The sequence below is a fragment of the Suricata suricatta genome, chromosome 13 (assembly GCF_006229205.1).
Source record: "Suricata suricatta isolate VVHF042 chromosome 13, meerkat_22Aug2017_6uvM2_HiC, whole genome shotgun sequence".
Taxonomy (NCBI): Eukaryota; Metazoa; Chordata; class Mammalia; order Carnivora; family Herpestidae; genus Suricata; species Suricata suricatta.
Genome location: NC_043712.1, coordinates 31553650 through 31580366, shown reverse-complemented (window position 1 = coordinate 31580366; position 26717 = coordinate 31553650).

The window sequence follows — 26717 nt, the reverse complement described above, 5'->3', positions numbered from 1 at the left end:
CCAACTTCGGCTCAGGTCATGATCTCACAGTTCGTGAGTTCAAGCCCCACATGGAGCTTGCTGCTGTCAGCACAGCGCCTGCTTTGGATCCTCTGTCACCCTCTTTCTGCCCCATCCCCTGCTTCTGCTCTCTTAAAAATAAAAAAACATAGAAAAAAGAAGAAAGTTAAAAGCAAACCACTAAATGGAAGAAGACATTGCAATACATGTATTGACAATGAGCTTGTGTCCAGAATATAAAAGCAACATACACAGGCAATCAAAAAAAGAGGCAATCCAATCTTTTAAAAATGCAAGAAATGTAGGGGCATGTGGATGACTCAGTCAGTTGAGCATGTGACTCTTGATTTCAGCTCAGGTCATGATCCCGGGGCCCTGGGATTGAGCCCTGTGTCTCTGCATTGAGCATGGATCCTGCCTGGGATTCTTTCTCTTTCACTCTCTCTGTCCCTCTCCCTGGCTCATGTGCTCTCGCTCGCTCTCTCTCTCTCTCTCTCTCTCTCTCTCTCAAAAAATTAAAAAATAAGAACAATAAATAAAAATGCAAGAAACCTTAAACAGAACTTCAGAAGAGAAGATATGCAAATGGCCCAATAGAAATATGAAAAAAGGCTCAGGATCATTAGTCATCATGAAAGCAGAAGTAAAATTAAAAAGAGATAACACTACACTCACTAGAATGGCTAATCTAAAACACTGACAATATCACATGCTGGGAATTATGTGGAAGAAATGGACCTCTCATCATTGCTAGGAGAGGTGTGAACTAGAGGTTGAGCCATTGAAATTACTGATACTCAGCTTTGACCTGCAAAAACAACAATTTCCCAGGGCGTGAGCAAATACAACCACTTTGGAAAACTGCTTATCAGCAAGTACTACAGCTGAATGTACACGTAGCTTATGACCCAGTAGCAATTTCACTCGTAGGGGTAAATCCAACAGAAAGTGTACATGTGGGAGTCAGAAAACACGATCAGGGATGTTCACAGCAGTGTTATTTGTAGTAGCCCGAACCCATACACCACTCAAATATCCGTCATCAGTTGAACAACAACAACAACAACAAAAATAGAGAAATTGTGACACTGATTCAATGGAATACTCTTCAATAATGAAAATGAATAAACTATAGCTATAGATGACAACATAGATGAATAAATATACACATAATACTGAGTGAAAGAAACCAGACACTACAGGATGCATATTGTATTAAGTTCAAAAACAGGCAAAACTAACCTTTGGTGATAGAAGACAGAATAGTGGTCCCCTTTGGGAAGGGGGCATTGATGGTTGGGAGGGACACTAGGAGAGATTATGGGGGTACTTCCTGATCTGTCTAGATGCAAAAATCTATTCAACTGTACACTTATGCTTTGTGCATTTAAAAAATATATACATACTTAAACTAGTTAATTAATATTATTTGATTATAAATCAGGAGTGAGAGAGCCTAGAACAGTGGGGTGGAGAAGTCATCATCAGGGACTCGGAGAAAATGGCCCAGTAGGTATTTTGAGTCCCAAGGTCAACTACAGTAGAGTACACATGAAAGCATGGTGTGTTTAGGCAGAGAGCACTGGAGGAAGCCTTGTTCCGTCCCTTCCAGCTCTCCATGCCTGCATGTTCTTTGGAGGAAAGGACCATGTTTCCCCGAGCTCCGGTGGGGAACTCAGAGCTGCCAGAAAGGCCATGTCACTTGCTATTCGTACTCAGGTCCTGCATTCTACCTGCTCAATGGGTAACAGTGAACACTAAAAACTGAGAGCTCTAAATAAAAACAAAAACAAAACAAAACAAAAACAAAAAAATGAGCCCTCTAAGTTTTGACTCTTTGAGACCCATACATTTTTCTTCTCCACCCAAAACGTGGCTTTTAAAAATGAAATTCTTGATTCTCGCAGATCCTAATTTGGTAGTTAAAGTTTAAACTAACATCTTTTCTCTCCGCATTGAAGCTTTAACAATCCTATTCTCCTCAAGGCAATGGACTTGTGGCTGAAAATCACAAATTAATGTGGCAAAAAGCAAAGCACCTTAAGATACTTTAAGGGAAATCTGGGTGGCTCAGTCTGACTTCAGCTCAGGTCATGATCTCACAGTTCACTAGTCTGAGCCCCGTGTCAGGCTCTGTGCTGACAGCTCAGAGCCTGGAGCCTGCTTCGGATTCTGTGTCTCCCTCTCTCTCTGCCCCTCCACTGCTCACTCTCTATCAAAAATGATTAAATGTTAAAAAAAATTATTTAAATGTTACCTTGGCACATTATCTTCCAGTTTTATTCAGTAATAGGCGGGGAGCTCTCAGGAGTCTCTTTTATAAGGGCAGTGATCCCGCCTATGAGGTTCCACCCTCATGACCTAATCGCTTCCCAGAGGCCGCATCTCCAAATACCATCACATTGGAGGTTAGAATTTTCAACATATGCGTTAAAATTTTTTAAAAAAATATTTATTTAATTTTGAAGGAGAGAGAGAGAGACAGAGATTGAGCAGGGGAGGGGCAGAGAGAGAGGGAGACACAGAATCCAAAGCAGGCTCCAGGCTCTGAGCTGTCAGCACAGAGCCAGATGCGGGGCTTGAACCCACAAACCATGAGATTGTGACCTGAGCCCAAGTCAGTCAGTCAACTGACTGAACCACCCAGGTGCCCCTCAACAGATGAATTTTTGAGGCACACAAACATTCAGTCCATGACAGGTACTGGCATGACACGTGTGGAGAATACTTGAAAAGGCTGTGTGTTTTAGTAAAAACAAAACAAAACAAAACAAAACCAAAAAGAAAAATCCCAACAAAACCCCAAACCTCAGGAGAGCATATCAGTTGGCTTCAAATACCTAAAAGATTGTCCCTTCTCGGTATTTTTAATTATACTTGCACATGTGATTTTGATTACATTACCTCATTATGGTTTGGGGTAAGGGTCTCCAAGCAAATATAATACAATTCCATCTTTTATGTTGACCAGATTGATCTGTTCAACATACTCTTGTAAGTTAAAAATTTGTATTTTTCATTTTCAAATAAAATTTCAAATCAAATAAAAACAGTGGCTCATTTTATTAAGGGAACTATCTGTGTGTTGCTGAAGAACTTACTGCTGAAGAACAGATTACAAAAGATTGTTTCTTTAAATGGCATTAGATAATAGGCATTTTCTGCTCAGCGCAGTACAGAAAATACATCCTTAAAACTTAATGTATAGAATTGGAGGCCATTCACTATCCATATTTGCTTCAATCAACTTCAGAAAATAAAATCTCCATGTCTGTAAAGTGAGTTTGGATAAACAAAACAGTAATAAAAGTATGATAATATGCATTTATATGATAAAAATAAAACCTTTATCTATCTGAATCATGGAGAAAATGGATTATGGGTTTTTCATATGGAAATTATCCCCCCCTTACAGAAAGAAATGTGCATTGGTTACTTGCATTTTTCTGGCTAGTGTTTTCTTTCATCAAATTGATCAGATAGAGATCAAATTCTCTAAGTGATCACAGATTCAAGGATCAAAGAATAATAGGAAAGAGGCCAACTTTGGGGCATGCTCAGTTGAACTGATTAAAACTTAAAACATCTTTGGTTTCACAGGCTTTGCATAAGAACTTTACATGAATCTCCATTTATTTTTATTTTTTATTTGCTTATTTTATAAAAAGTTTATTTATTTTTGAGAGACAGAGAGACAGAGTGTGAGCAGGAGAAGGGCAGAGAGTGAAGGAGACACAGAATCCGAAGCAGGCTCCAGGCTCTGAGCTGTCAGCACAGAACCTGACGCAGGGCTCGAACTCACAAACTGCGAGATCATGACCTGAGCTGAAGTCAGAGGCTTAACCGACTGAGTCACCCAGGCACCCCTCCATTTAGTTTTTAATAACATCCAAACTTGTATCCAATTACTTGCAGCAAAATTTCTGGTCAGTACTTTAGTAGGTCTCTCAAAGATACCTGTAACACCTTATTGCAAAATTGTTATGTTTGAGAGGCCGAAGACACACCAATGCCTTTAAGATGTCATCTGAACATAAATAAAATCTTGGCATTTGACATTTTTATCATTGTTCAGTACAGGGGTTCCAGCTCCATTCTGTCTGTCCTATTCCATCTCATCCCATCCCCCTCCACTTGTTCCAGTAAGACTCACTGATCCCTGGCCTTCCCCTGTGCACTTCAACCTTTCAGCACAGTGTCCCTCCAACAGGGAATTATGGGTCACGGTGATGGTGGTAGTGGTGGCAGCGGTCAATGTTTCTGAAACTATTTTATCACCAGTAATGTTTCCTCTACTGGAAACAGTTATAGGATTTCTCATTCAAACTTCAGTCTATTTTATCTATTTTATCTCAGGGAAGAAGCAGAGTCTCTTATCAAAACTCATTCACTCACGCAGCCACACATTTTAAAGCTTAGTCTTTATTTTGGAGACTAATACAATTCTGAGATCTGAAGGGTCTCTAGGTATCTGGTAGCAGTGGCTTGAGAAAGAGGTTTTGAGCATGACTCATTCACTCATTCACTCACTCATCTATATATTATTGTACAAGTCTATTGTGTATTGGACTCAGTGCTAGATGTGGGGGAAACGGTGGCAAGACACAAGATCTCTGAACTCTTCACCACTCCTTGGGTGTTGAGATAATTTCCTTCCACTTTCATCTTTCTTTGTTTTGTTTTGTTTTGAGCTCATTTGTAGTTTCCCCCAATTATCGGCTCTTAACAAATGAGTAGAGGCCCAGATTCCAATTCTGTGCAAAGCACATACATTGGGTGAGACTAGCCATATGCCTCAATTGGCACATGCTCCTTTTTTTTTTTCAAGAAAGGATTTCTTATGTCTTTAATAGAGACTTAAAAAAATAGATGAAGTTTTTATTCTACCACACAATGGAAATATTTCTACAGTTTGTTAGGGAAAATTAACATAAGCCATTGACACCAAGTTTGGGCATAGGGATGCCAGATGAAGTATGGTATTTGGGGTATATTTACTGAAAAATTTGTTGTTAATCTGAAATTAAAATCAAACTGGTCATTTCCCCCCCTAATCTGGCAATCTTATTTGGGCATCATAAATTTTCTAACGCGGGTCAGGTCCAGAGTTCATCCTTTAGTAGAATCCAGTTCAAACACTATCAAATAGAATTCCACATAAAAAAGGGCTGGAGATCCTTTGGTATCTAAGAGAATTCTGTTGTGACCTTCCCAAAAAGTCACCAAGATCATGTCAAGACTAGCAGACTCTAACAAGAGTCCTTACATGGAGAGTAACACAGGCATTAGAAATGATGCAAAGTGTCCAAGAATCAGGGGCCTTTCGAAGGCCTTCCCAAATTCGGTGCTAGAACAAAATTCATAAATGTGGAGCTGATCTGTAGAGGGCATGATAGTGCTTCAGGTGAATCTCTGGGTTCACGCCATAAACACTCCTTTACATAATGTTTATCTCAGAGACTAGAACAGTTCCAAAAGAACTTCTCTCACTTGCCAAGAAAGATCTATTTTTAAAAACCCTTATTATAAAAAAAACGCTATTTAAATATCATGGCAATAATCCCTGAGGAAAGGTGTAGTATTATAAAGAAAATTGTAAGATAAAAAGATTTAGGAAGGAACTCTTAGGGAAAATTCTCTCTTCCCAGTGGAGACTTTCTGAACTCACATACCCAAATAACTCCAAATAGATTTGCTACTCAGTATTTTTAAGTTATTTGTGCATGAATATTTTATAGTGATTTTAAAGAACAGATGTTCTCATATTTCCCCTCTTGCAAATTTTGCAAATAATCTTTTAAAATGTCTTAAATATTCCAAAGTGCTTAACCTTTGCTCTGAGGTAATTATAGGTAAACATCTTGTTATCCAGTAGGCAGGTTTTTCAAGGATTTCCTAAATCGCCTATGAGTTCTGTTGAAATGTGTCTGGCACCTGGTAGAGTTTACCAAAGAGTAAGGTGAGGATCAAACACAAATGCCCAGTAATGCACTGACAATAGTTGATACTTATTTCATAACCCCCTGCAACCCTGCTGCACACCAGAGATAAAAGGCAAAGGGTTGAAATTAGCCATAATTGAAAGGGTAGAAGAATCTGGGGATGACTAGGCTTCAAAAGAAAGATAGAAAGGAGATCAGAGAGCTTCTGCCTAGACTCTGAAATGCTATCAAGAGGAAGAAGGGATTGGGTTGGTTGTGTGTGGTCCTGGAGGCTTCAGTCAGGTCTCTAGGAGAAACTGAGGGAAGGCAGATTTTTATCTGTGCTGTAGAAGACCTCCAATGATGAGAACTTCCAGTTCTTTTCTCTCCTGGAGGATGTTAGCAGTTCTAGATGAAGCTTGCCTGTTCAACTCTATATTTGGGGGTTCACGAAATTTAGCATCAGTGAAGCCAGAATGTGCTATTTCAGATCTGTGCATTGGGAAGTCCTATTTGAATCTGAATCTCAGCTCTAGCCAAGTGACCTTGGGTAATCTTCAAAGCATTGTGAGGATTGAACAGCATATGAGTAATGCCTGGCACTCTGTCAAATGCCCAGTAAAAACAAAAATATACCCCCCTCCAACTAAACTGCTACATAAAGAAAATGGTTTCACCCAGGGTGAGTTTTTTCCCTTAGGTCTGAGCCTTTTTTGATGAATTCACAAGCACACCAGTGGGAGAAAAGAGTGGACTATCCCTAAGAGCTAGTGGGGTTGAAGGAGTAAGTAAGGAATCCTGGTGGATTCCAAAGAAGGTGGTTGCAGATTCACAGCCTTTTACCTCCTGAGTAGATGCCTGAACCATCATGACTTCCTTTTGAAGGGCCATTTTGGCTTGCAGGGCACTGGGCGAGTAAGACTTTTCCATAGGAAATAGTAGCACAAAACAGATGGTGGGATGATGGGGGGCACTGGAGGGATGTTGGGGGGGCACTGGAGGGATGGTGAGGGATACTGGATAGAGAGATGGTAGGGGATGCTGGAAGGATGGTGGGGACACTAGATGGATGGTGAGAGTCACTGTATGGAGGTGGGCAGGCACTAAATGGATGGGAGGGGACACTGGACAGATGGTTGGGGGCACTGGATGGATGATAGGTCACTGGATAGAGAGATGGTAGGGGACACTTAATGGATGGTGGGGGACACTAGGCAAATGGTGGGAGATTATTTCCAGTGTCCATGCAAGAGAGCCAAGAGGGTTTTCTCTGCCCAAAAAATAGGTTTTTTTTAAAGTTTATTTATTTATTTTTGAGAGAGAGAGAGAGAGAGAGAGAGAGAGAGAGAGAGAGGGAGAGAGGGAGAGAGAGAGAATCCCAAACAGGTCCTGCACTGTCAGTGAGGAGCCTGATGTGGGGGTCAACCTTACTGAGCTGAATCAGTTGCTTAACCGACTGAGCTACCCAGGAACCCTTCAACAAGAGTTTCTAAATGTCTAAGTCCTTGGAGTTTTCATACCATTTAGGGGAGGAGAGGGAGCCATGAGTATAAGATACTGAATCTTCTGCCTTTGGTGGATGGGGCCATGAAAGAGATCTAATTTAGTCTGCAAAATAAATAAATGTGACCTTCCTTGAGTCCCTAGTGAGTGGAGCATCCCTGCTTTTCCCTGGCATTTTCCCACATCAGTGCCCAGTCCTCCGTGCCTTGTCCACTTAGTCTGCATTCTCTTAAAACTCTACCTTCAGACTGCAGGCATCTACCCTGAGGCTGCATTTTTGTACTATTACCCACCCCACTTTTTATCAATATTAGTGAGGGTATGAAAACATCAGAGAGGAAATTTCTTGGTCATAATACTGGCTGTTTGTCTGAATGTGGTTCAAAAGTTAAACTGAGTAAAGCACTTTGCCTGCTGTCTTTTTGAAATGCAAGGGTTAGAATCTTTCTAGTTCAAAAGTCCTGCGATCTTTGATAGAGTTGGGAAGTACTATTTAGATTTGCAGTCATAGGGATAAAAACGGAACTGCCATGATGCATTTAAATGTTTCCACTTCTGTAGCTGCCATTCCCATGTCAACACTGACCATGGGAAGAGGGCGTGTTGGCCTGGAGAGACACAGGCTCTATTCTTATACTCAGATGCACCTCTGGAGAGACTGATTTCCGACCTCTAAGGGCTTAAAGATGGAAGTTCAAAGTCAGCCTTCGCCTCTCAATTTGCACTTTCTCCAAAGATTCACTCAAAGCCAAACATTAGATATTTTGATTTAAGAAGTAATCACCTACAGTATAATTACTCTTTAAAAGTACACCGATGGTACCTTCCATTTTCTACCTGAATCCTCAACATCTTTCATAAAATAGAGGTAATTGCTTGTGGGATTGATTGAGACAGGGGTAAACTGTGCCTCTCATGGCTGCTGTGAAATAGAGGTTCTTGAATAGAGTCAATGGCATCTCAGTAGAAGTTATTGCTGTTCTGTCTGGGCTCTTACACCTCCTGTTTGGTTCACACCAGCAAGAGCTCATGGCTTCGTCCTCACTCCTATTACTCTGGAAAGATCCTGAAAGTATCTTTTTTGAGGAACCAGATTTCCCAGCTGTGAACACAACGAATCCAGGGGAATTGTCAATTCAGTGATCCATTTCTTTGGAGCTCTACTTGCATGATTTTCCATATTTAATGACATTCCACCAGCAGGATAAACATACATGCAAGGTTGAATCATCTTTTCTTTCCCCTTGGATCAAGAATCCAGGAAAACAGGTGCAGGAAGCAGGTGGGAAGTCTGGGGAGCAGGATGCTGCTCCTGCCATGTTTCTGCTGTGCAGCGGCCCCATGGGGGGTAGGGGTAGAGTGGCGAGGGGGCTCTCTGGCTGACTAGGGACTCACCTCTGTACTACATAGCAGAGCTTCACAGAAGGTGCAGGGTGTGGGTTGCCTAAAAGCAGTTCTTCTAGAAGCCCTTTCCACCAAGACCAGAAAGAGGCAGTTTCCTTGGCAGTGGTTGTGAGAGTTTCGAGGGGAACCGCATCACTCTGGAGGCTGGTTGAGAGATTCAGGGCATGAGGTTTGGCTGTGAGGGAAGAGAACTAATTACATCTCTGACGAGTGCTGTTTGCTCTCCTGGCTAGAGGAGGAGAGGAGAGGCCTCCAAGAATATCTCTTTGGCCTCTTTTAGAGAATAGAAGAGTTTCCAGATTGAATGAGAGAAATGACAGAAAAGAAAGTTTAAAAAATGTAGAAACTTCCAAAAGAGATGAACGGGCATCAAAATTTAGAGGAGGGCAAGTGGAAGGACTCAGCATGTTAGAAATTACATCTGTATTCCTCGCCTTATTCCACACACAGCTTGCTAGAAGCAGTTTGCAGGATGCACCATACAGCAGGATGAGAATGAAATGAGGGGTTTGGATTTAAAAAGATCTTTGGGAATTCTGGTTAAAGGCGGCAGCACAGAGCGTTTTTCATTCTCCTCCCTTCTTAGAAACCCATTGAAAACAACAAGTGAGAAAGAGAGAGAGAGAGAGAGAGAGAGAGAGAGAGAGAGAGAGAGAGAGATGGCTCTAAACCACAAACAGTGAAGCAAACCTACCAAATACTGTGAAATGGGGAGGAAAATGGGAGAGGAATGGAGACCATCCCAGGGTTTGAGCAAGAGACTTCTTAAATGTGAGAATTCTTACCCTGATAGGAGCCTTTGATTGGAATGACATCAATCTCAGTCTGGGTGGGTCACAGATTAACAGGAATGTCTCTGCAGAGGACCGATTGCATCCCTGAGAGCAAGCATGGAATGGCTGCTGGAGGCAACACCACAGGCTCCATCATCGCATCCCCTGCCAGAGCCGGAGTCCTGGCCCGGGGCTGCTGCAGGGAAAGAGGCTGAGGACTCAGGCAGCATTTGCTATTTGCCAAAGAGCCAATGGCTTAGAAGGCTTTGCTGTGAACAGCATGGGCCAAAAAAGCATCTAAGTGCAAAGAAAAAAATGGATTTGATGAAGGAGGCTCTTTTGAGACAAGAAACCCAAACCAAAGTTTCAGACCTCCTCACTTCACTTCTCCTGCCCCTCCCCACAGGAAATCCCATAAACAGCTCATCTCAAGAAAAGTCAGTAAGGAACACAAAGGAACCCACAGATGACTTACATATAGATCCTGCAAAGAAAGAAGACATATGACTAATAAAAGAGGCGAAAGCATCAGAGACATCTTGATTATGTTTGAAATATCCAAGATTATTCACTCTGGTGTGTCTGGTGATGCCAAATTAAAGTATTATTTCTGTTGTGAAAAAAATAGACTTGGTCGTGGACTTGAGTTAGCCAAGTAAATATTTTCTTGGCAGTGTACAATATCAGTGCAAATGCCTATTTATGCATAGACTATAATTATAGCATTCAATTAACATTCTTAAGTGATTCTTTTTTCTGGCCTGGTGGTGGTTGGAACTTGAGAGATAAGAGTTCTGCCTGGCATCTTCCCCTTGAAGCCACTGACTAATATTTGAGTTTGGAGATTTGACATGGACATACTAAGGATAGAGGGGGAAGTATGGCATGTGCCAAGTTCACATCTCAACTTGTTGCAACTTGTCCAATCTTTTGAGTGAAATGGATCTTCCTGAGGTTAAAAAAAAGATCCACTTGCCTATCCAATAGACACTTTTCAATAGAAAGTCAGTATAGAAGGAAAGGTATAGGCATAGAATACATTATGCCTCTCCCATACACAGGAGGGCAGTGATTTATGAGTGCCTATTATGAGCAATCTGTAATTATTTCTCAAGTTTACAATCAACCTGAGTAAAAGGAGGCATTATTCCCACTTTACAGGCGAGAAAGCTGACTTCAAGAGGCCAAGATTGGTTCAAAATCACACAGGCAGTAGTTGGAGAATGGAGATTTGAACCCAGGGATGACAGAATGAGTCTATTAGCATGAAAAAGGTCATAGTGTTGACATTCCTCAATTGGAGAATGTCTCTTAAAAGAAACTTGCCTACTTAAAAGCTTTGGTGGGATATAAGATGGAAATACAAAGATATGCATTTTCCTCCTCTCTCATGCAAAATGTCATTAAAAGGTCAAAGAAATATACTAAAGAGGGGGAAATGTGCAGGAAGATAGGGAAGGATGCTTTCTGTTTGCTAAAAGATACAAACACTTTCTGCAGAATGCATGGAGACAGACAAGGCTGGACTGAGCAGGGCTGGGGGTGGGGGCAGATCAAGAACAACTGGTCACATTTCAATGATATCTTTTGGCTCAGTGGTGGGCTGGAGGTGGGGGTGAACCATGTAGCTTCTAGAAGTTTATTAGAGCAAGAAGCCTACCTAGGTGCATTCTCTTGTCTCATTCCTTCCTGCATGGTGATGGAGTGAAGGAAGGGACCTATTCTTCACCAGCTTCTAAATACGCTGTACCTGGACCCAGGAAGTGGCTTGAATCTTCTCTGGGATTCAACACATTTATACCCAATGGGTGCCGGAGACACTGAGATGAATTAAAATAAGTCCTTATCTTCCATGAATCACAATCTTGTGTGGGATGTAAACTGAGCTATGACAAATGGCAGAGTAGCTCCCAAGGGCAGAGAAGGCTCAGAGGAGGGAGAAACTCTATGTGACTGGGGAAGGGGTCTCCTTGGAAAAAGTGACACCGAGCTAGACTTCAGGGTTGATGAAGTAATTGTTAATGTAAGAGGAAGGCAGCTTTGAATGAATAGAAGTTTATTAAGAGGAGATAAGTGGAAGAAACAGAGTAAATCTTGAGAAAATGCAAGAAACTGGGCAATACACCCACACTCCCACACACCACTAGGGGACAGATTTCCAGGCCAATGAAGAAAGTTTGCTGAGAGGTGTCTGAGGTGCCTGAGGAGGAGTGTGGGCAGGGCAGTCTTCTCCCATGTTTTGGAATGTTCCACAATATTCCGGTGGGCTCTGACGGGGATCACCATGGGGGCAGTACAGGGAAGAAGTAGGGTTTGCTGATCTTTATGGCACAAGGAAACTCCCTACTGAGGGAGGAATAACGTGCTTTGTACTTGTATCCAAGGTAGCAGATTTGATTATAGCACATCCCTGGGTCTCAACAAAAAGGACAGAGAAGCAGAACAGTCACACTAGTATTGATTTGTACTCGCCATCAGTCTCCCGATCTGTAACTGGGGAGATGCAATAATTCCTCCATCATTCTTTTTTAAAAAATTTTTTTAATGTTTATTTTTTTGAGAGAGGGAGACACAGAATCCGAAGCAGGCTCCAGGCTCTGGGCTGCCAGCACAGAGCCCGATGCAGGACTTGAACCCACAAACTGTGAGATCATGACCTGAGCCGAAGTCAGACGCTTAAGTGACTGAGCCACCCAGGCACAATTCTTCCATCATTCTTATCTGTGTGACTAAGCCTGGCACATACAGCATAAGCTCTGCAATTTTAAATGGACTCACTAATTTTGAGAGTTATTCTTGTTCCAAATTCAACACTTCTTCCTCTATTCAACAATGGCCTCTTATGGAAAAGCAAACAAGCAAAGGAAGAAACAAATCTAAATTTCATTTGTAGAACATCTTAAAATTTGCCAATATCATTCTTTCTATGTCTTTGGCCATGCTTTCTCATGCCATCTCATTCCATGGTTTTGCACACATTGTTCCTTCTGTCTAAAACATCCTTCCGTGTTATTTTCCCAGTTGACTTGTCCTTGAACGCTCAGCTCAGCTTTCACCGCTGCCCCTGCCTTTGGTCTACATGTCCCTCCTATGATATACCTTCATCCCAGATTACTACCCTCTGGACATTGTCTTCCTCGATAGACTGGAAGTCCCTGAGAACAGGGGCTGTTTTCTCTCTCTTTACCTGGTACCTTGCTATGTAGTTAGCCTGAACAAATGTTTGTTGAAAGACTGTCTTGAAGCAGAATCCATAAAATACTGGAGGAAAATGCATTTTTTAATCACTTGGCATTGAGTAATTGTGCACGAGAGAAAGAGAGAACGAGGGAGAGGGAGAGAGAAAGAGAGAGAGAGAATTTCTAAAATTAGATAAACCCTCATGATTCATTAATTTAAACAATTTTCCCCTGAGGACTCCTCTATCTGGCATTGTTCCAGGCTCTGAGATACAAAGGCAAGTAAGAGAGTCAGTTTCTGCACCCACGCCAAATGAGTATGGTGTCAGAGCTCCACATCAGGTACTCAGAGGGTGGAGCTATGGATGTTTTACCACAGTGGGGCACTGGGATCATCTTCTGATCCCAGAACCCAGAGCTGTCCTCTGATGCCTATATTATAAACGGCTGGTCTAGTGATCAGGTAAGGAAGCATAGAGCTGTTGGATTCAGGCCTCCACAGTAAATGTAGAAATAGATGTAGGAAAAGCAGCAGTGATCCAGGGGGCAAGAGACGGGGCTCTTGTGTGAAGTTTGCCATCGACAGTTGCATGATTTCAGGCCATTCCTCCCTCCCCTTTGAGAGAGAGCTGTCAAACTTTTGTAAGTTTCTGTTTACACACACAAAAAGAGTGGGATGAGACGATCTCTAAGGCTCCTTACAGGGAGCTTGGATCTACGGCAGCCTGGCGCAGGCTCTGAAATCCATCAGCAGGAGCACTTTGATTGGGAAGATACCCCACAGCCCACAAATTGGGTCTTCCCTCTTCCCAGCTGTGTGACTGGCGTCTCGCCAATATGGTCACAGCATCTGGTTTAGAGAACCAGTGCATTGATTCTCAACTGTCACAGACTTACTGCCCCTCGGTGAGAGCCATTTTAGTGTCTAAATGCAAGTCCATGGACTAGACCAACCAAGGGACCTCAAAAAGGAGGGAGTGGAATTCTGAGCACAGGGAGGTGAGTCTGTTTTTTTCATTCTAATTAGAGAAAGGAAAAGAGTGTCAGGAGTCTTTAGTGATTCACATCTTAATAGCCTGGTTATAATTTATTAATCCCTTTCATCAAATTTTCAGCATCTTTTTCCCCAGGAGTGTAAGACTGACTCAACTGTATTTATTGTTTCTAGGTGGGGTGTCATTAAATATTTGGCATCTCCTAAAGCCGGTTGGGAAACTGGATTATATATTACGTGAAGGCACACGATTTCTGAAGGCAAAGGCATGAAGCGATGAAACATTTTTAGGCAGAATGAATGATATATGCAGATGCACATATGTTTATTTTTTAAAATATTAATGACCTCATATTTATCTCCAATATGGACAATGTAGGTCTGGCATTTCATTTTTTTCCTGTGATTTCCTTTCACCAGCAAATTCAGTGGTTTTCCTTAAGGCGGAATATTAGCTGAATAGTAAATGTGTCATGCTTTTTGAAAATTTGATATATGTATATGTTGTAAAATGATTACCACAATAAAGTTAGTTAACACATCCATCATCTTGGATAGTTACTGTGTGTGTGTGTGTGTGTGTGTGTGGTGTGAGGACATTTAATACTCACCAAATTTAATATTCAGTAAATTTCAAGTATGCAATACAGTATTGTTGCCAGTAGTCACCATGCTATACATTAGGTCCTCAGAACTTATCTTATAACTGAAAGTTTGTACTCTTTGGCCAACATCTCCCCATTTCCCCCACTCTCCCACCCCTAGTAATTACCATTCTACTTTCTGATTTTGGAGTTCAACTTTTTCAGATTACACAGATAGGTGAGGTCATACAGTATTTAACTTTGTCTGACTTATTTCACTTGGTGTAATGCCCTCAAGTCTCATCCATGTTGTCACAAATGGTAGGATTTCCTTTTTTATGAATGAATAATATTCCATTGTATGTACATATATATACACATATACATAGATACCATATACACATACCACATATACACATATCTGCATATATACACATACATATGTCTATAGATGTATATATGTACATCTATAGGTCTATACATCTCTATATATACTTATCTATCTGTAGGTGTGTGCGTGTGTGTGTGTGTGTGTGTGTGTGTGTGTATCTTACACCTTCTTTATTTATTCATCTGCTGATAGACGATTAGACTGTTTCCACATCTTGGCTCTTGCAAATAATGTTGTGATGAGCATGAGATCTCTCTTTGAAACAGTGATTTTGTTTCTTCTATATATACTCCCACAAGTGGGATTGCTGGATCATGATAGTTCTATTTTTAATTTCCAGAGGAACCTCCATACTGTTTCTCTTGGTGGCTGTACCAGTTTGCATAACCACCAAGAGTGTCCAAGGGTTCCTTTTTCTCTACATTCTTCCTCTTATTATCTCTTGTCTTTTTGATAATAGCCATTCTAACAGGTCTGAGGTGATATCTCATTGTGGTTTTCATTTTCGCTTCTCTGATGATTAGTGATACTGAGCATCTTTCATGTACCTGTTGGCCATTTGGATAAATTCTCAGAGAAATATCTATTCAGGTCCTTTGCCCATTTAAAAAAGAGAATTTTTTTGCTATTGAGTTTATGAATGCTTTATGTATTTTGGATATTAATGTCTTATCAGATGTAGGGCTTACAAATCTCTCCTCCCAGTCTATGGGGTTTCCCTTGCATTCTGTTGATTTTTTCATTGTTGTGAAGAAGCTTTTTAGTTTCATGTACTCTCACTTGTTTTTGTGGCTTGTGCTTTGGGGATCATATCTTTAAAAATCATTGCCAAGATCATTGTCAAGAAATTTTTCCCATTCACTTTTTTCTAAGAGTTTTATGGTTTCATACATTCAAGTCTTTAATAATCCATTTTGAGTTCATTTTTTGTGAGCGGTATATAAAGAGGTCCAACTTCATTCTTTTCATGTGAATATACACTTTTCTCAATAGCATTTACAGAAAAGACTATCTTTTCCCAATGGTGTATTTTTGGTGTTCTTGTCAAAAATTAGTTGGCCGTATATGCATGGATTTATTTCTGGGTTCTTATTTCTGTTCTATTCATGTGTGTCTGCTTTTATGCCAGTACTGTACTATTTTGGTTACCTTAGCTTTGTAGTATAATTGAAATCAGGAAGTGTGATGCCTCCAGTTTTGTTCTTTTTCAACATTACTTTGGCTATTTTGGTCCTTCTGTGGTTCCATATGAATTTTAGGATTGTTTTTTCTATTTCTTTGAAAAATGCCATTGGAATATTGATATGCATTGCATTAAATCTATAGATTACATTGGGTAGTACGGACATTTAAACAATATTAATTCTCCCAATCCATGAGCATGGGATATCTTTCCATTTGTTTGTGTCTTTCTCACTTTTTTTTTCATAATCATCTTGTATTTTTCACTGTATAGATCTTTCACCTTTTTGGTTAAGTTTATTCCTAAGTATTTTAATGTTTTTGATGCTATTTTAATGTGATTATTTTCCTTATTTTTCAGATATTTCATCATTAGTGTATAGAAATGAAACTGATTTTTATATATTGTTTTTGGGTCATGCAACTTTACTGAATTTTTATATTAGTTTGAATTTTTTTTTTTTGGTGGAGCCTTGTTTTCTATGCATAGATCATGTCCTTTGTAACCAGACAATTTTACTCCTTCCTTTCTTATTTAGATGCCTTTTATTTACTTTTGCTGTCTAATTGCTCTGGCTAGGACTTCTAGTACTCTGCTGAATAGACATGGTAAGAGTGGGCACCCTTCTCTTGTTCCTGATCTTAGTGGGAAAGCTTTCAGTTTTCACAACAGGAGTAGGATGTTATTTGTTGGCTTCCTTCCTTCTTTCCTTCCTTCCTTCTCTCCCTCTTTCCTTCCTTTTCTCCCTCTTTCCTTTCCCTTTCTTTCTTTTCTTTCTTTTTTCTTCTTTGTTTCTTTTCTTTCTTTTTTCTGCTTTCTTTCTTTTTTCCCTTCCTTCCTTCCTTCCTTCCTTCCTTCCTTCCTTCCTTCCTTCCTTCCTTCCTCACTTCCTTCCTTTCTGAGAGAGAGCATGCATTCATGTGCGCATGTGCAAGCCAGGAAAGGGGCAGAGGGGGTAGAAGAGAGAATCTCAAGCAGGCTCCACACCTGGCATAAAGCCCAACACTGGGCTTGATCCCATGATCCTGAGATCATGAATTGAACCAAAATCAAGAGTCGAACACTTAACCGAATGAGCCACCTAGGCAACCCAGTTGTGGACTTTTCAAATATGTTTTTATATATGGTCTTTATTATGTTGAGGTATATTACTTATACATCTAATTTGTTGAAAGTTTTTAGTCACAAAATGATGTTAAATTTTCTCAAATTTTTTTTTTGATCTATTGCATTTTCTTGCATCTATTTATTCGTCATTCTGTTAATGTGGTATATCACATTTATTGTTTTGTGTATCCTTTGAACTATCCTTTCTTCCTAGTAATTAATTCTTTTTGATCATGATTTTTTTAATGTGCTGTTGAATTAAGTTTGCTAGAATTTTTGGATCATGTTCATGCAGGATATTGGTCTGTTATTTTCTTTTCTTGTAGAGTTCTTAACTGGCTCTGGTGTCAGAGTGATGCTGACTTCATAAAAAGGGTTTGAAAATGTTCTCTCCTCTTCAATTTTGGAAGAGTTTGGGAAAGATTGGCATTAATTCCTCTTTAACTGTTTGGTAGAATTCACCAGTGAAGCTGTGTGGTCCTGGGCTTTTTTTTAGTTAGCAGTTTTGCTTACTGATTCAATCTCCTTACTTGTTATTGACCTGTCCAGATTTCTTGTTTCTTCATGATTCAGTCTTGGTAAGTTGTATGTTTCCAGGAGTTTAAGCATTTCTTCTAGATTATCTAATTTGTTGAGGTATAATTGCTCATAGTAGTTTCTTACGATCTTGTATATTTGTGATTTTAGTTGTACCGTCTGTTCTTTCATTTATAATTTTATTTATTTGAGTCATCTTTTTTTTTCTTGGTTAGTCTAGCTAGGGTTTTGTTAATTTTGTTTATCTTTTCAAACAACAATTTCTTAATTTCACTGATCTTTTCTATTTCACTTATTTCTACTCTCATCTGCACTATTTCCTTACTTCTACTATCTTTGAGATTAATTTGTTCTTTTTTTCCCTAGTTCCTTTGGTGTGTAAAGTTACATTATTTATTTGGGTTTTTCCCCTTAAGGCAGGTGCTTACAGCTGTAAATCTTCAGTTCTATTAATATTTGCTTTATATTTTTAGGAGCTCTTTACAATTCTTTTATTTAGTTATATTTAGGGACTCTTTATATTTATGTGCTCTTTACATCTCTTTTATTTATGTATATTTATGTGCTCTTTATATACTTAGGTGCTTTTTAAAATTCTTTTACCTTCCTAATAAATTTACCCCTTTGTCATTATATAATGACTTTTTTATTTTGCCTCTTGTGATAATTTCAAACTTCAAATCTATTCTGTTTGCTGTAGATTTGCTCTTTTTTGGTTACTATTTTCTTGAAATATTGTTTCCATTTCAGTCCACGTGTGTCCTTAAAGCTAAAGTGAGCTCCTTATCGGCAATCTATTGTTGGGTCTTGTTTTTTATCCATTCAGCCATTCTGTGTCTTTTGATTGGAGGCTAAGTCCATTTAGGTAAAAATAATTATTGACAGGTATGGACTGACAACTGCAATTTTCTTTATTGTTTTCTGTTTTGTAATTTCTTTGTTTCTTTCTTCCTCTCTTGTTGTTTTTCTTTGTGATTTGATTATTTTTGTGGTCATTTGCTTTGATTTCTTTCTCTTAATCTTTAATGTATATGCCACAAAAATTTCCCTTGTAATTACCATGAACATACAAAAAATACCTTAGAGTTGTAACCATCATTGTAAGTTTAAAATGACTTAACATTGATTGCATTAAAAAGTTATACTTTTACTTCTCTTGGTCTTCAGTTACTTCAGTGACTTCTCAGTCTCCCTCAGATTTTATGTTATTAGTGCTATAACTCATACCTTATTTACATTGTGTATCCAATAACAAATTATGGCAGTTATAGTTATTTGTATTATGTTCCCATCATGGTTTGAAAGTTTGAAAGTGGTTTACGTATCTCCATTACAATATTAGAGAATTCTGACTTTGTTTGTATATTTACCTTTACTGGTAAAACATATTTAAAAATATATTGTTATTGTTATCATATATTGTTCTTATTTCACCTTGGGGAATTTCCTTTAGCTCATCTTGTAAAGCTGGTCTGATGAGAATGAACTCCCTCAGCTTTTGTTTGTCATACTTTTATTTATTCTGTTCTTTTCAACTATAATGTACCAAAATATGTGGCAACATTATTAAGGGTCTATCATTATCACAGAATAGGAAAGGACCTTGGGAGTAATTTTAAAGAGCTAGAAATTAAAGCCTGGAATGGTAAAGTGACTGAGAACCATAATTTTAAAGATGGAATGAGACCTAACAGATCTAACCTCTTTTTAGGCTGTAAACTCTTCTACAGCATTTCCACTAAAAGTTGACCTTTCTTGGCTAGTTCCCCTCCGGAGAGAGAGAGCTGACAATCTTCAGAGGTAGCCTTTTCCTTATGGAGATCAGAAAGCTCCTCTTCAATCAGCTAAAATACTCCTCCCTCCACCTTCTTGGGTGAACCTAGTGTAGGAAGAATCCTAAGAGAGGGACAGCCAAGCCTGACACAAATACCAGCAACCCCAGGGGCATCTGCCCCAGAAGGATGGTTCTCTGGATACAGTGGAGCATTAGCTATTCATGTGGTGTGTCCTAACTAGGAAAAGGAATCCTTTCACACGATCTAGCTTGGTTTATTGGAATCTATAACAGGTTTTAGTATTAGGGCCTTAGCTGATAATATCTTATTTTGGTACTTTTGAACATATATATCTTCTGTGAACTCTTTATGAGTAAGAAAGTGGTTGGAAAGTTAGACATAACTTAGGGTATACTTGGTTCTCCTGGCCAAATCCCATTTTCATATCATCTCTCAAATTTATGATTTCTGATACAGTGGACATTGACACTGTACATCCTTTGGCTGACATAAATTATCCTTCTGATTCACACAGTGCATTCTAGGGCTCAAACTGCACATTCTCAGACTCCTCTCCTGGCTCTCTGATGCTTCAGTGGGCCCATCTAATGGTGTTATCAATGTCTTTTGGCCTTCTGCTTTTTGAGATCTTCCCTTCTTATAAAAGTACAAACTCTGTAACATCTTTGGCCCAACATTTATTTACACAGTTCAGGGACTGGCCAGCACCCCAAGATTTCTTGTCTATCAAAGTTTTCCATAGAGAGTAGAGCCTTCAGCATCTTTATTGGCATATTTTGAAGGCACACAACTCAGAACATGGTCTTTTTTCTTCCTTACCAATAGGCAACATTTAAGCCTAACTGACCCAAATCTACAAATCCCATATTTACAGTTGTTCTTAGTAATGTAAACCACTTCCTTCTCGAAAGCTCTCTCATCCACACTGTCCCACTGTAATGGCAAGGTGACTACTTTCGTGGAAGGAGCCAGGACACATACCCACTGCCAGCTTCTAGCCATCTTGAAGACTGTTTGCCAAAGAGCCTCAGGATTTCCCAGATGGTTGGGAGACCATTTGTGAATGTCTCATATCCAGCCCACTGATGAGTGAATATTTTGTGGGGAAGCTCACCCTAGACCTCTAGAATATTTTTTAAAGGAAATAATGAAAACCTTTCAAGGTACAAATCCTAAGAAGCAGGATGACTGACATCAAACTTTCCATTCACTTTGAAAGCATTCATGTGAACAATAAGGTATAGGATGGTATTTGTGTTGAATTTCTTACTAATGGGTCTTTGGAGGACATATGCACTTCCTGCTGATGTCCAGATATTTTCTCAAGATAATTACCTATCACCACAGTACATATTACTTTGGCCAAAAATAAAATCAGATGCGAAAAAATTTGGTCTTCAAGTGACAATTGGTCATTATAATAATGGTAATAGTTAACTGTGCAAGAGCTAGCTGAGTCTTAGGTACTTTATATGCATTATCATTAATCCTTACATCCCCAGGAAAATATGTATTATTGGTAGTAGCAATAAGATGGCAAAATGTTTTGCTGAGATCTCAAATCCATGAGTCCTTGATTGGCTCTCTGCCTTGTCTGACACCAGTCCTACCATCTCCAAAGGCAAGGTACAAATGGATTAACCTAGTCAGAGGAAAGCTGTTTATAGAGAAAGTTGTGGCACTAAGTCTTCCCAAGTCTTCCTGCCTTGGAAGAAAGGCTAGATCAGGTCTGAATCATAAGGACTGACTCTGTGCTCCTGGGTGGACTAAGACCTACATAAAAAACCATCCTAGCTCATTGTGAGAGCTATTATTCCCAAGAGCAGAACAAAGCAAGGAGAGACCCAAGAGAAAAAGCATAAAGGTAAAGAGACTGTTTTCCTAAGATATAGTGCAATGAAGTTCAGTCTCTCACCCTACCCACCCTTATCAGATTAATTGTAGAAGAGAGCAGTCTTATAAGCTAGGGGAGCCCTTCTTAGCCAACTAGAGTTACAGACATAATCAATCCAAAAAGGAAAATGGATCCACTAGGGCATGCCATGTGGGAAGAAGAATTTTTAATGTTCTTTGTTCCTCCTATTGAAAGCTCTTCTTGTTAGTACAGAAGTGGCAAAGTACTGAGATGAGTATAGATGCTCTCAGCTCCTGAACCATGGCCAACATCCCAAATCAATGATGTCCCTCATTCATGCCAAACCTAGAATCTTTCTCAATATGATGCCCTCAGCAGCTATATTAGATGACTGGAATGGGCAATGCTTAAAATCCTTTTACCATAATGATCTTAGCACCCCAGGAGAGTATTGCCCATCATCCATGTCAGAAAGCTCCTGCCTGTGTGTACAATGTGAGAGATGCTTTAGCTTTCCTCCTCAGAAGTTGGAGCCTGTGGCCAACATGCCCTCATGTTCTTTTAAAAAATTTTTTTAGAGAGAGAGAGAGGGAGGAAGGGAGGAAGAGAGACCAAGAGTAGGGGAGAGAGGCAGAAGGAGCGAGAGTGAATCCCAGGCAGGCTCCATGTTCAGCATGGAGCCCAACATGAGGCTTGAACCCACAACCCTGGGATGACAACCTGAACCAAAATCAAGAGGGAGACACTCAACCAAATGAGCCACCTAGGTGCCCCATGCCCCTATATTTTGATCTATTTTATTACTTAAGGATGCGGCGTTGGGCCATAAAAATCAAGAGTATCAGAAAAGTCTTGCTTGACTCTTCATGAGGCTTCTTTTTCAATCCTTGTTTCTTCTGTTACGTTTAGACCTAGAGCCAATGAATGGTTGCCTGCGGCGTAGGCCACCTAATCTCACTTGCTCTAACCTCCATCTAGAAATATGTTTAGTACAACCACCTAGAAATAGGTTATGTGCAACCAAGTTCAAGATTTATACAGTGTACACCAGAGAATGAAGTAATGCTCACAAAACTAAAAAGAACACACAAACATCCTGGATAAGTGCTAAACCAGACAGAAGTCAGGACAACAAGCATAAACTCGGACATTGTTCAGTGAATCTGGATATAAGGCCACTTTAGTCAATAGTATCTCTAAGAAGTACACAATAATGGTAGAATGTAGAAATCACAAGCATATCTCAGGATCAATGTGACTTCACATTTACACCCCAGCCTAATATCAAGACTTGAAGCAGACCAAGTAACACTCTGGTCCCATTTCCTTACTTCCCAAATGAAAAACACCTGGGATCTTTTTAAAAAAATATACATATGGCATATGACACCGCTCTTCCCCCTCAATATGTAAAACAGGACTGCCCCTGAAATGGAGATAAGGTGAAGCCAATCCTGGCCATTTAGATGTTCCTCAATCCTTAGAGTGGGGTCTAAGGAAGGGTTGTTAAAATTCATTTAATCCCAGATCTTTATCTCCTGGAAACTGGTATATGTGGTTGACATTTGGCTTTGGGATTAGTCTGTGTTTTTCAGACAGTGCAAGTAAGTCTTGGTGCGGCAGTTTGCCTTGTTGACCCATTGGAACTTTGGAAAAGTGGGACACATTAGAGAAAGAGAGAGTAATGGATGGACCAAGTGGGGACATGTGGAAGTTCCTACAGTAGAAGATGCTGTCTGCAGCTCCTGAAGAAGACAGCCAGTTTCTGTTTTGGTTTCTCCAGCTCCCATAGCTCCTATTGCTGGGATCAGGCAGCAGAAGAAGAAATAAGGTACACATGCACCCCTATGTTTACTGCAGCGTTCTTTACAGTAGCCAAATTATGGAAGCAACTCAAGTGTTCATCAACAGATGAATGGATAAAGAAGATGTGGTATATATACACAAGGGAATGTTATTCACCATAAGGAAGAATGAAATCTTGCCATTTGCAATGACATGGATGGGAGCTGGAGAGTATAATGCTAAGTGAAATAAGTCAGTCAGAGACTGAGATTACCATATGATCTCACTCATGTGGAATTCAAGAAACAAAACAAAAGAGCAAAGGAAAAAAAGAGAGAGAGAGAGAGACTAAGAAATAGATGTTTAACTATGGATAGCATAGTTAAACCAGAGGGAGGTGGGTAGAGGATGGGTGAAATAGGCCATGGGGATTAAAGGGCATGCCTATCATGATGAGCACTGAGTAATGTACAGAATTGTTCAATCACTATGTTGTACACCTGAAACTAATATAACACTGGATGTTAACTAAACTGGAATTACAATTTTAAAAAACTTAATTAAAGGGATACTAAAAAAAGAAAGAAGGTGTAAAGGGAGCTTCTGGCATAATTTGAGAATTTGAGAAAGTTTTCTCCGTGGCAAAGAGGGTACAGATTAGAACAGGAGGGTTTACACTACAATAACTTGACAGCGTGGGGGCAAATGTGAGTGTTTCTGTTGCAGTCATGGTTCGTTGCTCTTGGGTGTCCATTATGTAGTCTTCAGCGTGTTAGCCATGTGGTTCACATGAGAGGACACAACTTTTCTTCATAGTGTAGAGAGTGTGGGGCAGCGTGAGAGACGCATTTGTAAAGCCCTTGGGAGTATGAACTTCCATCTCACTAGTTTCATGAAGGACTGAATGGGAAATGGGAGTAGTGGAAAGGATGAGAGATACTGCACGGCCACCATACTACTAGGACTGTTCTGGTATTTCATGATTTTCTCTCTTGCTGGGACATCTATGCCTCTGGCAGGCCTGGTCATTGAGCTCGCTGGACTCACCAGGAAAAAGGACGGCCTCTAGAGGGCGCAGTAGATCTCACCGCTGGTGAAAACCAGGTGAAAGGCACGCTTGGATTACAGTTATCCACCACATGAGAGGCAGGTTGAAAAACTCTGGTGTCTGAGTATCAGGTTTTGCTTAGACCATTCCCTTTTGCATCTTCTGTTTTAAAGATCCTCCTTTGAGGCTTCTCATCTCCTAAATAAGGAGTGACGAAGAAGCCAGCCACTGTTTATACTTGAAAGGCTAGTGGAAACTCAAGTGGGGCATATGTAGTTTAAAAAAATTGTTGGGGCACCTGGGTGGCTTCTGACTTGGCTCAGGTCTTCATCTCACAGTTCGTGGGTTCGAGCCCTGCGTTGGACTCTGTGCTGACAGCTCAGAGCCTGGAGCCTGCTTTAGATCCTGTTTCCCTCTTTCTCTGCACCTCTCCTGCTTGTGCTAACTCTCAAAAATAAATAAATAAACATTAAAAACAAAGGGTGGGTAGGTGGCTTATTCAGGCTATCTAACCTCAGGGAGCAGCCAGCTTTCCCTGCTGCAGAATTAAGGCATAAACGTGTGCCATACAGGGTAATGAGCCTGCTTCGACCAAGGATTTCAACCAAATGGGATTCCAGTCTCACATATCATTCAACCCAAACTACCAAGACATTTATTACGGTTTGGGGCCCTGATTAGTAATGAAAAGGGTGGGCATCTGCCTGCCTTTCTTTACCCTTTAGGAGAGTCTCAGATTCAAGAAAGAAGCTACACAAGATCCGATCCTGGTCTCTCATAGTCACCACAGATCTTTAGCATCTTTAGTGTCCCAATGAGGCCATATGGCTCAGAAGTAGCAGAACGAGGCTTGACCCTTCCCCTCAACTCTTCTTGCCACTATACCTCTAGTGTGGGGATCAGGACACAAGCATTTCAGCTCTTCCTCTGCCACCTTCCATGGGACACCAGGAAAGCTGTCTTTCTGGGTCTCAGTTTCCTCATCTGACAAATGTATGGCTCACACTAGACCTTCTTCAAATCTGACACTTAATAATTTGCTACATGATTACAGCTTGTACTGTTTTGATCCAGGGACTTGGTATTTTAATCTACTTTTTAAAAAAGGCATCAAATCAGGAATTCAAGCCTGTAGCCAATGAACTTTCCACCGCCCCCGTTATGAGAAACAATCCCCAGAATCCCAAGAAAACTGAGGTCCAGGATTTCCCCTGGGGGCGGATTCTGCATGCGCATAACTTATTTTGTCTTGTAAAAAACAAAACTCTTGTGACGTCCTTCCGCCCACCCCCCCAAGTCAATGACTTTCAACTTTCCTAGTCTTCTCTGGAGTCCTAGGCAAATTAAAGCAGGAGCATTTAATCTTCTCCCCAGATGTTTTGATCACAGAAGGGCCACATATGTGCACACATTCCTGGATATTTTTAGATATTTACAGGCTCCAAACTTCTAACGGCGTTTTCATTCTGAGCTTTGTGGCCATGGAGGGCCGCTCTGCCAAAGCAGCTGAGGCAGGACTGCGGCGCAGGGCCTGGTGCAGGGAGGCTCGGAGGCAGCCCCACTTGGCCTCTCTTCCAGGTGTTCTGAGCCTGCTTCGCAGGCTGCAAGGGTGCAGGCCCTGAGGCCCCCACAGCCGCCGAGAGGAAACAAACCACTGCCTTGTAAGAATAAGAGTTATGGGCTGGGACACCTGGGTGGCTCAGTTGGTTGAGCATCTGATTTCGGTTCAGATCATGAGCTCACAGTTCATGAGTTCAAGCCTCGCATCGGGCTCTGTGCTTACAGTGCGGAGCCTGGAGTGCTCTGCCTCCAAGGCCCCTACAAACATACCAAACCCCAATAAAGAGGTAGCAAGGTAGAGTGGGCAGAAGATCAGGAGACGTGCCTCTGGTGGGCTATATGTCCAGTTACCTTTCTTTCCTGGGCTTTAGTTTCTCTACCTGCAAAATGGGATGCATCACACATGTTGCACAGAGGTCTGCAAACTATGGTCTCCCGGCCGGCTGGCTGTTATTGTGAATGCAGTTGTACTGGGACAAAGACAGTCCCATCTGTTTCTGTATTATCTGTGGTTGAGCTGACGCATTGCAACAGAAACCAAATGGCCTACAAATCTAAGATATTTACTCTCTAGCCTTTTAAGAACTAGCTTGCTGACCCCTGATGAAACTTGCCACATCCAGTACTCCGGGATGTGCCAAAGGCATCCTCCTGCCAGCAGCTGGGGCTCTCCCTTCTCTTGGAGGAGGAATGATAGGACCTAATGTCCCCAGGAGCAGCTGTCAGCCAATGACAGATGAAGTTGGGGAAGCCATCCCTGTTTCCCTAGCTCGCAGGTGGGAAAATCCCAAGATGTGTTTTACATTGTCTCCTACATGTCCCCAGTTAGGGTTTCACCTCAGACACCCACAACAGTAGCCGACTCATCACCATATCCTGAATTACCTTCCTTCCTTTTCTTGTCCCCTCTCCACTCTCCTACTGGTGCTTTCTGGATTCCATTCCCCCCCAAACCCATAGCACTCAAATCCTTGACTCAGAGTCTGCTTCTGAGGGTAGGCAGCCGCAGACAGGACACAAGGCTTGTGCACCTTCTCCCCCCCATCAGCTGGCATCGTACCTGCACCATGTTGCACTTTGACTTCTGGGCCGGATGT